The following is a 16835-nucleotide window of genomic DNA, read 5'->3' on the forward strand; positions in this document are numbered from 1 at the left end:
TAAATTTTTATAAATCGATTTGAATATGATTATAGAATGTTAAAAAGATACGTTATAGGGGGCTGACCCAGTACGTCCGATGTAATTGATGATTGATTTTTTTTAGTTTTTAGTTTAAAATCTTAATAGAAGTAATTGAGTGGTCCTATTACCTTGTATAAATAGGGCTGCTAATAAAATAAATAAATAAATATGCATTGCCCCCGCCACCAATAAATGAGCGTATTTTCCATATGCAGACATCAAGGCGAAAAGCAGAAGACTTCAGATTCAGACGTTATCTTGCATTATTATCATCAGCGCCGTCACCTGTATACAACCCCATAGTTCTTTGGGCCGTTTGCAACAATGCATAAAAACTCAGGAGAGCATAAAGATACAGCATAACCTTTCACTATATAAAATTCGAAACAATTTAAACACCTAAAACAAGTTTGATTTTTTTAAAAAAACTATACCCAAGGAGCATCATTACATGGATTAGAAACTTTTTGATGTCTTCCAGGACTAAGAATCTTAAAGACTAGCAAAGGCCATTGGGTCTTGTTTTGATTCTGCTTCCGTAATACAAAGTTGCTGAACTGATCTCAGTTCAGCTGACTGAGGAAATGAGCCATTGAGGTCTGCTAGCCACACCTATGGCTTCCTTGGGCAGCAGCTGCATCCCAGTGACCCATCAGGTCACATTTGCTGGAGCCTGCCTCAAGATTTTCCTTTTCCAAAAGGTCTCTGATCAGTGCTGGCTGGCCAGAACTGGCAGCTCTCACTGTAACTTCGCACAATGTCCCAGAGCAAGGCAGCTTCTGAAGCTAAAGGGAAAGGGCTCAGCTCCCTGGCCCAGGTCTCCGCACTGCTTCTTTCATCTCCTGTCAGCCCTGTTGCCAACTTAGCCCAGCTGGGCTAACCCACAGATGAGGGGTCCCACTAGGGCACTCAAGCCCTGATGATTCCTAAGAACTCAATTTTGGGGTGGGGGAGAAGGACATAAATTAATCCCCCCCAAAGAAACCAAGTGTGCTTTTTCTAACGATTATTACAATTGCTAACGTTTATTATCTTCCAAAAATTTAAAAGAGATTCTGGACAATTATCACTATGCAGTACTCTCAAACAGTAGACAATGCTGTGTCGCCTTGATAGGTGCTATAAAGTTCTTCTGGAAAACGCCCATGGTGAGTAACATCAGCAGAAGATGGAGTGAGTCGCCTTCTGCAAATCAACACTTGAGTGCCGCCTGCCCCAGTGCCAAGATTTGTGTCTCTGCATCTCAAGACAACAGTGTCTGCCTTGCTAAATCAGTGCCTCTTGCACCGATTTGGAAAAGAACATGCCCAAATCCCTCCTCACTTTTACACAAAGAGTTAATAAAATTTCAAAAGCAAATAGACTGTGTGTCATTATGTCTCTGCTGCAATGATTCCTCTTCTGCACTTTCCTCTGCAATAGATCCATTGTACTGGTAAATTCAATGAGCAGCAGCCTTGACATTCTGGTTGCAATAGCTGATGCTTTATAGAAACAAATAGTTCTGAGTAGTTGGAGTTTAATACATAGATACACGTGACTAGCAGGTATATGATCGACAACACAGTTATGTAATGTGTGTGTGTGTGTGTGTGTGTGTGTATTCCCATCTACAATCAAAGGACAAAAATCCTTGCATTCTGTTAAAGCAAAGCTGGAACTGCTTATAATCAAATGTCAAAATGAGAGGTGGAACGGGTTCAGAGCTATACTCAGCTGCAGCCCCTTTGGATCGTGTGTCAATTGGGAACAGTTCTGCCCAGTTCAAGTAGGGTTTGCCATTTGCAACACAGCTGCTTTCTTTGTCCCTGAGGCATTTGGGGAGTTTTCATCGCCACTGCAGGTGGCAACAACAACTGTGCTGGCAGCCTCTTCCCTATTTTGCCTCTTCCGCAGTATCTCATCACTCAGCAGCATTGCAGGGAGGGAAAAGTGGTAAGCTTGAAGGAGGCAGAGGAGGAGGACAGGGGAAAGTGGCAGAGATTATCTGAAGAAAAATCTGTAAAGTGGCCTTTTATTTCCTGAGGCAATAAAAGAAAAATATCATAAGAAAATGATGTCTTCTGAGAAATTTTGGCTCCACACTAGTTGACGTTCTTCAGGGGTTGGTGCCTTCCTTTGGAGTCTTCCAAGCATTAAATTTCTGAAGGGTGATTGCAGATTATTTATGATTATTATTTATTTCATTCCGATACCTCCCCGAAGTTCTCTGGGCAGTTTACAACAGGGATAAAATAAGACAGGTATATCTTGTCTAATAAAGATGCCTATAATTCCCCTACTCCCCTGGCAGCTCTGCAGCAGATGAATGCAGTGGTCATGGGGAAGATCATGCCCAGTTCTAGGAAAGACCTGGAGCTAGTACCGTGCCAACATCTGTGCCCAGATTTCATGGAAATTTCCTTTAATGCAAAAGACTTCTGTTTTTCCTGCCTCATTGTTCAGGCATTGTATACTTCATTTTTAATTTCTTTTAGTGCCATTTTGAGCCGATTTCAAGGTGCTGAGGTTGTGTGTGCTCTCCCTGATTCTCTCTCTCTCTCTCTCAATCTGCATGTGCATGCACGTGTATTTCTGTGACACGTCTCTCTGTTGCCTCCCAAGCTGCTTAGGCTCCCTGATCTAAAAAAGCCCTATGGGAGGATTACCTCATTATACCATTCCCTGCGCTTTAACTGTGGAAAGTCAAGGCAGTTACAGGCTGCCAGAGTGAAGTTGGTACAATGAAAGATGGGAAATAATAATAATTTATGATATAAATTCTTATAGCTCACAGGATTAAAATTTAATACAAGTAATGCAAACAAGACAATGGTATGTTAAGGAATAGGAAAGTAAGCAGATTCAGCTATCCTGTTTTGAAATCACATGAAGTAAAATGATTGATTGATTGACTGATTTAAATTCAGTGTATTTATTTTATTTATTTATTTAAAACATTTCTATGCTGTTCCCATCGCAACAAAGCCTTGGGGCGGCTCACAAAATAATTAAAACAAATAAATAACAATTAAAGAAATAAGTAACAATTAAATACAATAATTAAAACAATTAAATACAATTAAAAATTAAAAAGCCCGGTAACATCTTGGCTTAAAAATTCTAAAACCTATAAATACATAAAAAGTTAACAGTTAAAATGGGTTTTAAATAAAAAGGTCTTAGCCTGGCGCCGAAAAACAAATAACGACAGCGCCAGCTGGAACTCTCTGGGAAGCACATTCCATAGGTGGGGCACCACCGCAGAGAAGGCCCTCCTCCGGGTACTCACCCTCCTAATATCATTCACGGAGGGCTCCCGGAGAAGGGCATCTGCTGCCGATCTCAAGGGGCGGGAGGGCATATATGGACACAAGCATTCCTTTAGATACCCAGGTCCCAAGCCATTGAGGGCTTTATAGGTCATAACCAACACCTTGAATTGGGCCCGGACTTCAATGGGGAGCCAGTGAAGCTGACGGAGGACTGGGGTTATATGAGAACAATGCCCAGTCCCCATCAGCAACCTGGCAGCTCTATTCTGCACCAATTGAAGTAACCAGACCATCTTCAAGGGTAGCCCCACATAGAGCACGTTACAGAAGTCTAATCGGGAAGTTACCAACGCATGTGTCACTGTCACCAGGCAGTTGTTCTCCAGGAAGGGATGCAGCTGATGGATCAGCCGAGGCTGAAGGAAGGCGCTCCTCGCCACCGCTGTCACCTGAGCTTCTAGTGACAGCTCAGGGTCGAGGAGCACTCCCAAGCTGCGAACCCTGTCCCTCAGAGGGAGTGCAACCTCATTTAGGACAAGGCCCAAGTCCCCCATCCCGAAGCCCGAACCACCCACCAACAGGACCTCCATCTTGTTTGGATTGAGCTTCAGTTTATTGGCCCTCATCCAGCCCATTACCTCAGCCAGGCACCGGTTTAATAGGTGTATTGTCTGCATTCCTCGAAACATGGCTTTCCACCTACTTTAAAATACACTTGATCCTATAGAGACTCACTGAAATGGCCACCAAAAGCCATTATCTATCTAGCCATCCATCCATTTATCTATGGCAAATACATTCCCACATTCATAATGACTTAGAAAACCATATTCTAAAGGAGGGGTAAGCTGAAAGTAGCTGGCAGCTGGAGAAGAGAAAGCACTTTCCTTCTCTGACATGGTGCAATCTTTAAAAATAAAGTGTTTGCTAGCAAAGCAAGCACCAAAGAGGAGGATGAAATTAACCAGGACACTGATAAGAGAGAGCTATTTCTGTGCTAGACTAAATAACTGAAAGGTAGTTTTGCTCTCTTAGGCAAGTCCCTGGGCAGGCAGAGGGGCTGCAACGTATTTACCACTGCCACAAAGGCTCTTGAAATCAATGCCACGGGACGGCTGAGGGGAGCTTTCTGCCATAGCCAGCAGCCCCAGTTGCAGAAGGATGCTGACATGGGCACGGATGGCATCACGCCTTCTGCTGCAAAGGTGCCTGGGATACATGCCAGAGCCACGGGGAGGCCTGACGGGAGTATCAAGCTGTGGCAAACTTCAGAGTGCAGATCAGGTTGGCAATCAGGCAACCAGCCCGTCCGTAGTGGCTCATTCTCACAAGAGGGCTCGTCTTCAGCTGTGAAGCTCTGTGTTTGTTTTCCCTTTGTTCTACAGTGAAGGCACAAAGCCCCAATCTTTCCCCAAAAGAAAGTGCTTGTTTTAACCTTTAAAGTCTTCCCAGCCTCCATCTGAGGAACGTCCCCTCTAAAAGTGCATATTTGGCATCCACATGGCGACAGGTGCAGTCCTTCTTCTTTCCCCAGGTATCTTAGGAGCTTCTTTTGAACTTTTTTCCTACGGCTTTTAAATCTTTGCACAGTATTCTCCCTGTCACTGGTTTTATTTTTGGTTTTACCACATACTGCTGTTTTTATCCGACTTGTGTTATTGTCCCTTTGTGTTTTATGCTTTTAATTTGTACGGCACGGAGACTGGATTTACATAAGACATTTTTACCAGTGCTGTTGTGCCTGAGGCAGGGGGGTCTTACATGATGCTCACTGCAAAACATCCTCCTTGTGCTATTTCTGCCACCATCCCCTGGATTTCTTCAGCTCAGTTACACCACAGCATTTTCATTTGCTGCATTTTCCCCATGGTGCATAATCCCGTGCGTACTTTACTTGCCCTACTGATCTGGGGCCAGGAGGAGCATCTTCAGTGGGCTACCAGGAAAGTGTCCTACTGGGGCTTCAGCAAACAGCAGCAGCTCCAAGAAGGAGATCCTAGAGTTGTTTTCCCATCTTCTTCTTTCCCCACTTCTCCCTTTAATAAACTGAAGAGTAAAGTCAGTGCTGCATCTCCTTCCCCTCCCTTCTCCTCCTCTTGGAAAAAATAAAGTTTGAAATGTCCCCTTGCTGCAAGCAATAACTCATGAGCCAAAATGATTGTCTACTCAGAAGTAAATCACATTATCGCCAATGGCCTTATTCAGAAGGAAATCTCATTGATCTCACAGGTGCTTACTCTTGGGAAAGTCAGCACAGCAGAGGACTTCCACTGGCTTTGCCCCATGGGAGCACTCCTTCCTCTCTTTATGTTAACTTTTTTCTCGGTGATTTTTGTGGGAAAAGAGTTGTCAATCTTCTTTTTTTCTTCCAGTGCTCACTTCCTCTGTACTTCCTCATAGATGAAAGCAAGGCTTTTTTCCAAGGGGCCATTTCCCCTGAGCATGTGACTTCTCAAGCGCCTCCTTCTCTTCCTGCAGTCCCATTTGGGTGGGACTCAAGGTCACAGTTACGGCACTGCATTTCTTGGCATGTGCCCCAGCAGGGACTGTGTTCCCCCAAGCCCCGATCCCCAGAGAAGCAATACAGGCAAATAAGCCACCACTGCAGGCAGGTGGCCACCAAAGTAATTGCCCTGATGGCATTCACATGCTCATCCATACAATACCCCCCACTCCAGACCTCTGTCAGATCCCGCAGGAAACAGGCCAAAGGAAGCCAGTAATGTTTATTAAGAATATGGCACTCAAGGCAAAGCTGTTTATACCCATGTGCATAGACTGAACTCCAGTGGACAGCCCAGATCAATAGCAGAACAATGCTTTTATGATTTACACTACTCTGGATATACTTTCGCATGGGCCCCCACCTTCTGCGTTATTCATCATACATCTTGGCATGTCTTCCCCATATTTACACTTTATCTCTAGATTGCCCTTGAAAGGATCACGTTTGGAGCCTCATCCTTAGCCATTTGAATCCCTGCTGTTACTTCTTATATAGTATTACAATCCCTAATTGTAGCTGTGTAGTTAGTATCTAACTCAGTTCTCTGATTCGGCATGTTCCTACCCCATCTATTTTCATGTGTAAGCTTCTTTGCTAGGCGTGAGAAACCAGGAAAGGAGCATTTATGATTTTTCTCTCACACCTTCCTCCCTCAACTGCAATGGGACCTTAAAACAAGCACCAGTGGTGCCTGTGGAGGCCCTTTAACTGTCACCCCTTCCATCTCCAACAGTGACACCTCCCCAAAGTGATTTCCCCCCCCCCCCCCCCCCCCCAGCTTCATTCAGAGCTTTTAAAGCATGATGAGCAGAAACACTGCTCTCCCTGGACTTGTATTGCTGAGCGTTCACAACATCCCGTCTGCTCTATATAGCAGCAGCTGTAATGTTAGAGGGAATGCATTCCATCATGGAGGGATCTACATTTTAACAAGAGCGAATTGGCTTTGCCAGAGAAGGGAAGGCAAAAAATAGTCTCTCAGTGCCTTTGTTTTTCCCTCAAGTTCCTCTTCTTCTGTTTCTTCTGCTGCTGCTTCTGTGTCTTCTTTTTCTTATTATTATCTACATGGCACGGGTATGATTTTCCTCTACTATCATTATGAAGAGAACCAGGACAAGGTAGAAAGTGACTTTTCCTCAGGAAAGTGAGGGAGCAAAGCAGTCATTGTCTTCGGAAAGGAAGCGGCCTTCAGCTCTGGCCTCATGAAAATGATCAGAGCAACGCAGCCAGTGGGCTCACTTGAAGCCGCCTTGCGGGTCTGAAGAAGGGGAGTAACTCAGCAGAAGATCATTCCAGCTCGATGTGGAAATACAAGTGAAAGGGGACACTCAGATGTGGAGTCTGAGGGAAGACACAAAGAGGAGGCCAAGATTAGAAGAACGAAATGGCTTGCTAGGGAGAGTAGGGTCAGAGAAGTACATGAAGGGGCAGGAACAGATTTGAAGCAGGACAAATTTGAAATGGCTTCTGAAATGCACGGAAATGTCACCTGGGGAATAAAGGCTGAGGGCAGCAGAGTCACATTCCCTAAAATATTAGAGGATTCTTGGTCACTGAATTCTGGACCTCCTGAAGTTTAGTGGGCAGGGAATTAGGATTTCTGCAGAGCCTAGCTGAGAGGTAACTCCAACTGGAACTCCATTTTAAGTACTTCCAGCAGATGGTTTCCCTTGCATGAAGGACTGGGAGAAATGTCCCTTAATAACACCGCAGTTACAGTCCTCTGCTCACACGCCACTGACCACAGGCCTGAGTAAACATGCATAGGAGCAAGTTATGTGAGCGTTGTAACAGGATTCAAGCTAAAGTCATAAACTAGAACTAAAACTGTGGTTAGTCAGTGCACTGAAAAATGATCAAGAATCACATGAAAACTAGCAGAGAGTTTTCCTTTTGAGGTTTTTGGTGGGATAAGGTGTGGCAGCACAAGAAGCCCAGAGGACACTTCTATCTACTGGTTTTGGAAAGCAAGTTTTCAGAAGGACAGGCATGATTTAGCTGCATGGACGTGGGGGGAATCAGGCAGTGGGGCTTGCGAGCTTCATTAAGCCACCTCCCAACTTCTCCCTACCCCATTTTTTCCTGTCATTTGAGTACAGCTGTAGTGGGACTCACTTCTGAGCAAGCACCCATAAAAGCGGGCTGCAAGTGGGGTTCAGGACATTTTCTGTTTAAGTACAGGAGCTGCTTTTCTGCATTTATACATTGCTATTGTTGGGAGGCACCATGCAATGCAAGGCTTTCTTCCTCAGCAAAAGGCTGTCTGGCTATGTATTTTTATACCTTGTCGTTTCACTAAGATCTTGCTCAATAAGAAAACACGAAGGATAAAGGGCAATAGTTATAATTAAAATGAATGCATCAAAGAAAAGCCAGTAAAAACACAAATAAAAACTTAAGGAAACACACATCAGTAAGAAGAAATAACAATAATTCATGAGATTAAAAACCCAGTTTTAAATTCGGCAGAAAATCCGCTTAAATGCCAAAACTTGGCTGGATAAAGGGATAAGAAGTCTTTGCCCATCAGCTGAAGGATAATGGAGCTGGCCTGGCCTTCCCCGCACCCCTCAACTCACCACATGACTTGGTGGGGATCTTGCCTCCAGCTCTCAGTGGTAGCATGGAGCATGAGGGAATGACCAGGGGAACTGGAATGCCTCAGGCAACCCAGCCATCGATGTGGCTGGTTAAACGGGGGTTGCCAGGAAGTGGTGGGAAGGGAAATGTGACTACGTTAAATAAAACTCTTGCATCCCACCCACCTGCCCAGCTCCTAGTAGGGTTTGCTAGTGATGGGGGTAGGGATCCATCGGTTTCCACAGTTCAGCTCCCCAGACTCCAGCCCACGTTCCCTTGTCCCTGAGTTCGCTGACGCTGGTGCCCAGATGATTAAATCCAGGCTACCGCTGTCTAGATAGGGGTGCAACAGCAGCAGCAGCTTGAACTGGTAGAAGGCACTTCATGCCCCTTCAAGAAGAGCTTGAGCGCTCTTCATCTGGTCAAGGGAAGCACCCACGAACAGCATCGCAGCTTTGTCTGGGTTGATCTCCAGTTTGTCAGCCCTCATCCAGTCCATTGTTGCATCCAGGCATTGGTCTAGCACATCCACAGCCTCCCTGGATGAAGATTTAAAAAGTACAATAGAGCTCTGTGTCATTGGTATAGCTGCATGCAGGTGTTAAATAGTGTGGGAAACAGATGCCTGAAGAACTCCATGCCAGAGAATCCATGAAAGTCATTATTAAGGTCTTCTTGGTCAAGGGATTTCTGAAGGAGCACCACTTTCAGGCAGCCTGGGACCACTCCCTCTTGCAAGGAGGCATTAACCGCCTCCCTGGCTCAGACAGTTGTTCCTTCCTTGCTGGCTTTTATTAGTCAGGAGGGGCAAGGACCCCTGGCTGCATGAGCCTGGCTCCGTGAATCAGGGATCCTGCAGGTGATGGTTGCATGAACCTGGCCAAGCACTTTGCCAGCATCCTTGAGCTGTACCAACTGCAATTCATTCAGGAAAATTGGACCTAGCTATATTCTGGCTGCCTCACCTGATTCGAGCATTAAAACCAGAGTCTAAGATTGGATGGAGGCAAGATATTTTTTTCCAGTTTTACATCAGTTGTGCGCATTTTGGAAATGTACACATTTTCTCCCACTGCTTAAAGAATGTTTGTGCACATGAAGTGCCCTTTTCAAATGTACACATGGTGCCAAACTCAATGTATTTGGTCCTCACATGACATTACAAGCTTGAAAATGTGCAGACTTAGATTTCCTCCAAATCTGTGTTTGCCACAGAAGGTGCAAACTGGGAAATCATGGTCAAAAATAAACTGAAACCAGTTTCCCATACATCCCTAGTTACACTGGGCGTTTTTCAAAAGTGAGAGACAGTGGAAGCCTTGGTGAGCTGCTCAATGCGTCCGCAGGCTGGCCGTGCCATGTGGCACAGTGAGGAGGCTGCCTTGGGCAGCAGATTTGGGGTGACATGAACAGGTAGCAATTGTTATTTATTGTACTGCTATTGTACCATTACTGATTGGGATGCAGTGTGGTGTTTACAGGATTTTCTGTCTCATATGCCAAAAGGACTTGGCTGGCTCTGGGCACTATGCAATGTCTTGGACCAGCCCTGGGCATCAGAGTGGCTCTTTCCCAGATCCATTGAACCTGCTTGAAAGCCTCACAAGCTCAGGGCTGATGGCTCTGCAGGGCCTACTCAACACACATTTCAGTTGTGTAGACAGGGACAAACAACAACTGCCATATTGCTGACTTGATGCTTAGAGTCAGAATCAAGCCACACACACAAGGTGAATTGCAGGAAGTCTGACTTAAGTCCAAAACAGCCTGAGTGGTGGGGGTGGTGCCGGGGAGTGTAACAGTGTTGTTCCATGAATTATTGCAAAAGCATAGGCAGAAATCTTCTTGCAGTGCCTAACTTTGTGGCATGGTCTTTGCACTTTGTGCTACAGCACAAGGACTGTGGGGAATGAAGAAAATGCAGGCTGATGCAGCATAAAATGGGTCATAAGAGTGCTTGTGACATTCCTTATACAGTTGTGCAATTCCTTACACAGTTTAGGGTCACCTTTTTAGTGCTATGTTCTCCCAGAAACAGGGCATCTGTGAGCAGAAGGGGCTTTCTGCTAGCACAGGAGCACACCACCTTTTCAATCCTAAAGGCTCTCTGGTGTCAGCAGAGTCCTGTGCTCTGCACATGAATGTATGAATGCCCACACATGCACTGCGGAGGGCACGTAGAAACACACAGACACCCACACAGTCAGAAGCGGGGAAGGAGACTTTGAACTTTCTCTCATCTCGGCAATCCTACATTAGGGGTCCTCTGTGGGCTTCCTGAGGGAAGAGGACTCTGAAGTCACTTCCCTGGATAGGCACAGCTGCTTCAAGGCAGCAGACATCTGGAAGCTGCACACAGTGCAATGTGCATTCCCACACTGGCAGAATAGCAGCTTTAAAAGACACTTGCTCCTTGGGAGGAAAGCTATGACACACCTAGGCAGCATACAAAAAGCAGAAGCAACACCTTGCTGTCAAAGGTCCCTATCGTCAAGGCTATAGTTTTCCCAGTAGTAATGTATGGCTGAGAAAGTTGGACCATAAGGAAGGCTGAGCGCTGAAGAACTGATGCCTTCGAACTGTGGTGTTGGAAAAGACTCCTGAGAGTCATTTGGATGGCAAGGAGATCAAATCAATTGGTCCTAAAGGAAATCAACCCTGACTGCTCACTGGAAGGACAGATGCTGAAGCTGAAGTTCAAATACTTTGGCCACCTAATGAGGAGACACATTGGAGAAGACCCTGATACCAGGAAGGATTGACGGTAAAAGAAGGGGACAGCAGAAGATAAGATGACTGGATAGTGTCGTTGAAGCAACAAACATGAATTTGAGTGGGCTCAGGGAGGCAGTGGAGGACAAGGGGACTTGGAATGCTCTGGTCCATGGGGTCACAATGAGTATGACTGACCAACGATGACCAAGCTTGCAATCTAAACCTCTGTCTCCTAGTTTTCACCTGGGAACTAAGTATACTTACACTGATATAGAAGTAGTTCACTTTCTCTAGTTAAGCTTTGTTCAAAGAACTTTGGCTAATGTGTGGTAAAGAAATAGAATAAAATTAACCAAATAATAAATTTGCTATCAAAACCAGAACTAGAACTCGCCACATTTTGGAATCCTTTCTGTCATATATCTCCTAATGATGGCAAGATGGTCATTAGCACCTCTGTGCATGGCTTAAGGTCAATATGGTATGATTCATTGAAGTGTACTATTCAGCACATATGAAGAAATTCTAGGAAGGCACAGTGGCACAGCTAGTTGCTGATCTCTTCCTGTAGTGCATATGTGCACATGAAAAATTTAGAAAAAGATATTCCCACATGCATCAAGTTGGGTATGCAAAATTAGTAGATGCTTATGAAACAATTAGCCTAGAAATATCCCCTGTGGAGCGGAATGATCCGCATATGCGGTTTCTTCACCTTCTCTCAAGGCTTCCACATCCCAGTTTCTTGATTCTATTTTGTACCCATCTGGAGTAAGTCACATGAATCTCAACTGCAAGGATTTTTCTGCACTCTCTATAGTGCTAAAGTTAGAAGAGTCTTAGGGGACTCTAGAATTCTGAGGGAAAAGGTCACTTAGAGCAACCATAGGGAAATTGTCGTATTCATGCCTTTAGCATGCAATATAATGAAACGAAGAAGAGATAAGCACTGCATAATCCAACGCTATTATTATCAATTTGTATGGCACCAAGACCTACTTAATTCTTGGTGTTGCATTTTTTTCTACTCATAAAACAGAATTGATTTGCAAGCTTGAAATACCTGATTTGCTTTGTGAATAAACACAGTATGAGACCTCCCTTAAAGGCTAGGAAATGTAACCAAAACATTCAAATAACTAGGTGTGTGGATAATTCAAAACACTATTCAGATGGGATTATGAAGATCTAGAAATGAAAAAACTAAACTGAGCTACTTTAGAAACTGAGGCCTGGCCATACTCAAAGAAGATGCATATTGATAAAATATAACTGGCTTAGGAAGAGGATGATTAAGATCCGCAGGCAGTGTCTTGAACCTGCTGGATTGGCATCGTTGACAAAGTGGATACCTCCCACCCTGTTCTTGCTCCTCTCCCTTCCTCTTTATTGTAACTGGCTGCATACTTGTCCTCTCAGAACAAGTGAGGGGCAGGAGGAACCAACTCCACTTGTCTTCTCCTAGACTCCTTGGCAAGTGTGCAGTTGATCCTTTTGGCTGGGTCAAGGGAAGAGACAATGGTGAGGAAGAGCTTGGGCCATCTGGGGAAGTGGTTCTCTACAGGCACCTTACCTGAGCCAGTCCCGTGCCCCTAAAATCAGGAGCCAGCACTGTGAATACAGTTCAAGGGCACAGCGTACAAATATCCATGCTGGTGCAAATTTTGATAATTGCTACAAAAGCAAAATTCTAAGATTCTACAAACACACTCTTCCTGGTCCTCAAGATGACAGAGAACAGCCTAGAAGCATAGACAGCTGAAGGTTTCAATGAGTAACCAATGGAGTTAGAGCTGAGAAGATCTGAACTGGAGGGCAGGGTCACAGGGGACTTTTGCAAACAGGGATTAAGGAAGGGCAAAGCAGGGCAACTTGTATCAGTAATTATACATATGAGGCTTGATTGGGGTAGAAAATTTCTTGAAGAAGGGATAGTCAGCCAGTGACAGCTTCTTCCCCAGTGTGTTAATTGGGTACTTTGGATAATTGGTCAGTTTAGAGTTCACTAACTCAAGAAAGGGGGTGGGGGGAACTAAAGAGATAAAAAGTGCAGCAACCCAACAATGGCTGATGAGTGGGGAGAAGAGACAAAGTGGCTTCAGCTTGCAAATCCGTTGAGAAATCTGCAAATGTGGGTTGACTGCAAAACAACCAACCTCCTGTGGTTTATTACCAGGTTAGCATCTGAACCCTCCCAAATGCCCTGGTTCATAGAGTGACATGGTGGCTGATCAGCCACAGTGGGTTTTTAACTGCCCTGCACATGTCAGTTGTGTGATGCTTGCATTAATATAATTAAGAAGGGGCATTAATATAATTAGCCTCCACAGCACAGCTTGTAATGTCATGCAAACCTGGACAGTCTGGGTTAACAAGCCACTCAGAAACCTACAACAGCCAGTGGTACACATAAATCTGATGAGTTCCTCAAAATAGACCAAGTTGCATAAATACTTCAGGGTATGTAATTCTTCCCATTCATGGGCATGGCAAGATCACTTGTGCTATGCTGGCTTCACTCAAGATGACCCTGAACCAGTTGGACAAGAAGGGCGTGTTAGGCACCCACAATGAATGGGTGCATTCATTGCATTGGCAATGAATGGCCCCATTCACTGTCCAGTGTGGGAGGGAAGGGGTTAATGTCATAGACGAGACTGATCTCTCTGCTTGAGCAACATCATTCCTGCCCCTCCTCGCCTCCCTCCTCAGCTAAAAAGGCAAAAATGTCATGTGATCATTTATCCTCCCTCCTCCTCTGAGGGAAGCAGGTACTTCTGTCTCCTCCTCTCTACTTAACCAGCTAACAATGAAGCAAGATATCCTGCACGGAGATACCACCATCTCTCCTTCATGCGAGTCAGCGAGGAGCTGCTTGTCACTAAATAAACCTTTTTGCTTAAAAAAAAAAAAAAAGCCTCTCAGTGTGGATACTAACAGATCCAGGGGCAAGCAACAGCCTCTTAACTGAATCTGCTGCTTTATGCTTAGCTCTGCTGAACCTGCATATAACCAAATATACAGCAGGTTCCCAACAAGGAGCATCTTTTGGGTTACCAAAATGACAGCATAGATTAACAGCCTCGTCACTACAGAGAAAAAAGGTGGCTTGCCTTGCCCCCAGAGATACAAAAGACAGCACTTCTCTACCACTATTGCTGAAGACATGCAGGGAAGTCTCTTTGGAAAGAGAAATCTTCATCCTTCTGGACAAGAGGAATGCCTATTGGCAGGTCAAACTTGACAAGGAATCGGTGGAACTGTTCACATTCAACACCCTGTGGAGTGATTACCATTTCAATAGGTTGCCCTTCGGCATTAAATCGGCAAGTGGGGCTGTTCAATGAAATAACCATGAGTGCTTCTGCGATATACCTGGTGCGCATATCATAGCAGACAACATGATTGCAACTGCCTTGATGAAGGCAGAACAAGAATCTGTCCTTACACAGGTTCTGGATAAAGTAAACCTGAAAAGTACCAAGTTCAATCAAGGCAAAGTTCAGTTCTAGCTCAATCAGTGAAAATAATAATATAAGAATAGTAATAATAATAAGTGCCAAAAGATGGTATTTAGCCTGAAAATGACAGCATGCAAGCCAGTCACTAAGTGTTGCCAATAATAAACAAGGAGGGTATCCAGAGACTTCTGGGACATAAAGTATCACTCCCAGTGCATCCCCCATGAATCAGCCCTGGCAGCATCCATAAAAGCTCCCCCATGTAACCATGAAGCCTGGCAGTGGGTCTTGGTTCAACAACCAAAGCACAACCAAGACTCTAGGCCGCCTTAAAACAGCCTTACAACTACCCTAGAAGTTGGCTTCTTCGTTCACAAAGAACTGCTGGCAGTCCTGACAGATGCACCTCCGGTGGCTGCCCTAAGCTAATCATTTGCAGACCTTTTTCAAGTGGCATGCTGCACAGTGGCATCTGCCCAAGAAACAATGAGATGATGATGATGATGATGATGATGATGATGATTATTAACATTTCTATGCCGCATGTGCTTGTGCATTTGCTAGGCTCTTGGAGGAGAACATTTCTTGTCTTCGCTGTCATCTGAATACCTTTTTGTAAAAATAATGCTATAATTACTTTGATTGCAAAATTTCAGCAGAACAAAGCAGAACAGAAAAGAAAAAATGTTATACCAACTTAGATTTGAATATATCATTCTCAGTGCATATATATAGATGAATGTGCACTTATATAAAAATGCAGCTTTTTACGACTGATACACAAACTTCAATAAAAGTAGACTAGATATTCATCTAAGTGCTCATTTGCCCATTCAAAAGACCCTAGCCCTCAACCCACTGTGTTTTCAAAGGTGTTCTTCCAAGGTTGTAATGAGTCTTACGGCAGTCAGGAGGGAGTGAAGAAAGCAGAGAGCCAAGTTCCTCATACACTGGCCAAACACGAATGCCTTCATCAAGAAGTTGTCCATAATGTAGGCCTTTACAGTCTAACAAAGAACAGGTATGTCACCCCATGGCATATTTGATTGGGTGAAAGTTTCTGATTACCTTGGCTGAAGGTTGTTTGAGCTCCAGGAACACCCAACAACTGGTCAAGCTATCCTGAAATTCTTTGGATCTCTAACAAACTAGCTTCTATCATGGTCACAATGAAAACAGTTTCTAAATGGCATGGTATTTCCAGGAGATTGGTTCTACCCACATCCCATTTGCAAGTCACATCTGGTAGCAGAATGGCGTATCACCATGTCAGAACTGAATCATACTGCCCTGAGTCTCTGAATGCAGGTCCAATCTATCCAATATATACAGACTGTATTACAAGATGGCACAGATTTCCACCTGAGCCTGCTAAGGAATACCCCAGTTGATGGTTTCCCATTTGCTCCAACAAATGGAACTACTCTTGCATACATTGTTCCCCATTCTGCTCCCAGGGGGACACATGTGATTTTGCTATTTCCAGAAGTACCATTATGATCCGGAAACCAACCTTATGCCACCTCCTGACATTGCTGACAAAGTCAATACAAATGGTAAATTGGTCCCATCATCTGCCAGGATAAGAGGGATGAGTATGAGCATATGTAGCAAAGCAAGCGAACAAACAAAAGCACAAAAATGAAGACATGTGAAAAAGGACCGTTCATCTGTGACCCACACATCTTCGAATGCTCCAGGAGATGCCCTGCAAGGCAAGTCCCCGGGGCTGACAAAGAGCTGGTGCAGCAGTACTGTGTGCATCTATCTGTGTGCATCTACCCAGTGCAGCTTCTAGGAGTGTCTAGAGATATTTGAGCCAATGTCTTCCAGTCCAGAAATGGTTGTCATACAGTCTCTTCCTAAGTTCAATGAGTTTGCTATGGAGAAATGGAAAATACTTTCTCTCCCACCCTACTGCAATGGAGACTCATGTGCTTGAACCTCAGACTCCAAATCTCAGATGTTCATTTCAACCCGGAAGTAAAGCACTTGAGGCACATACATGTATAAAGAAGAGGGTGTGGTCAGTGTCGACAGTCTTCTTCCGAGACATGCCTGAGTTGTGTCAGCAGCTCCTTTATCTTCCTTGGTGGGTGCGATTTTCTCCCTGCTCCAGCTAGAACTGGGTAGGGTATGAGAGCCTGCCCTCACAACAAGCTTGAACTGCTCGATTGTTTTACACATGATCTATTGGCCATGCATAAAACAGTGGTCAGAATTACTGTGTTTCCTGCTGCTTCTTGGGCTTAGGGTAGGCAAGTTGGAAAGTAATCTTGCACAGTGGATAGGTTC

This window comes from Varanus komodoensis, unplaced genomic scaffold, assembly GCF_004798865.1.
Source record: "Varanus komodoensis strain SLA01 unplaced genomic scaffold, ASM479886v1 scaffold5, whole genome shotgun sequence".
NCBI lineage: Eukaryota > Metazoa > Chordata > Lepidosauria > Squamata > Varanidae > Varanus > Varanus komodoensis.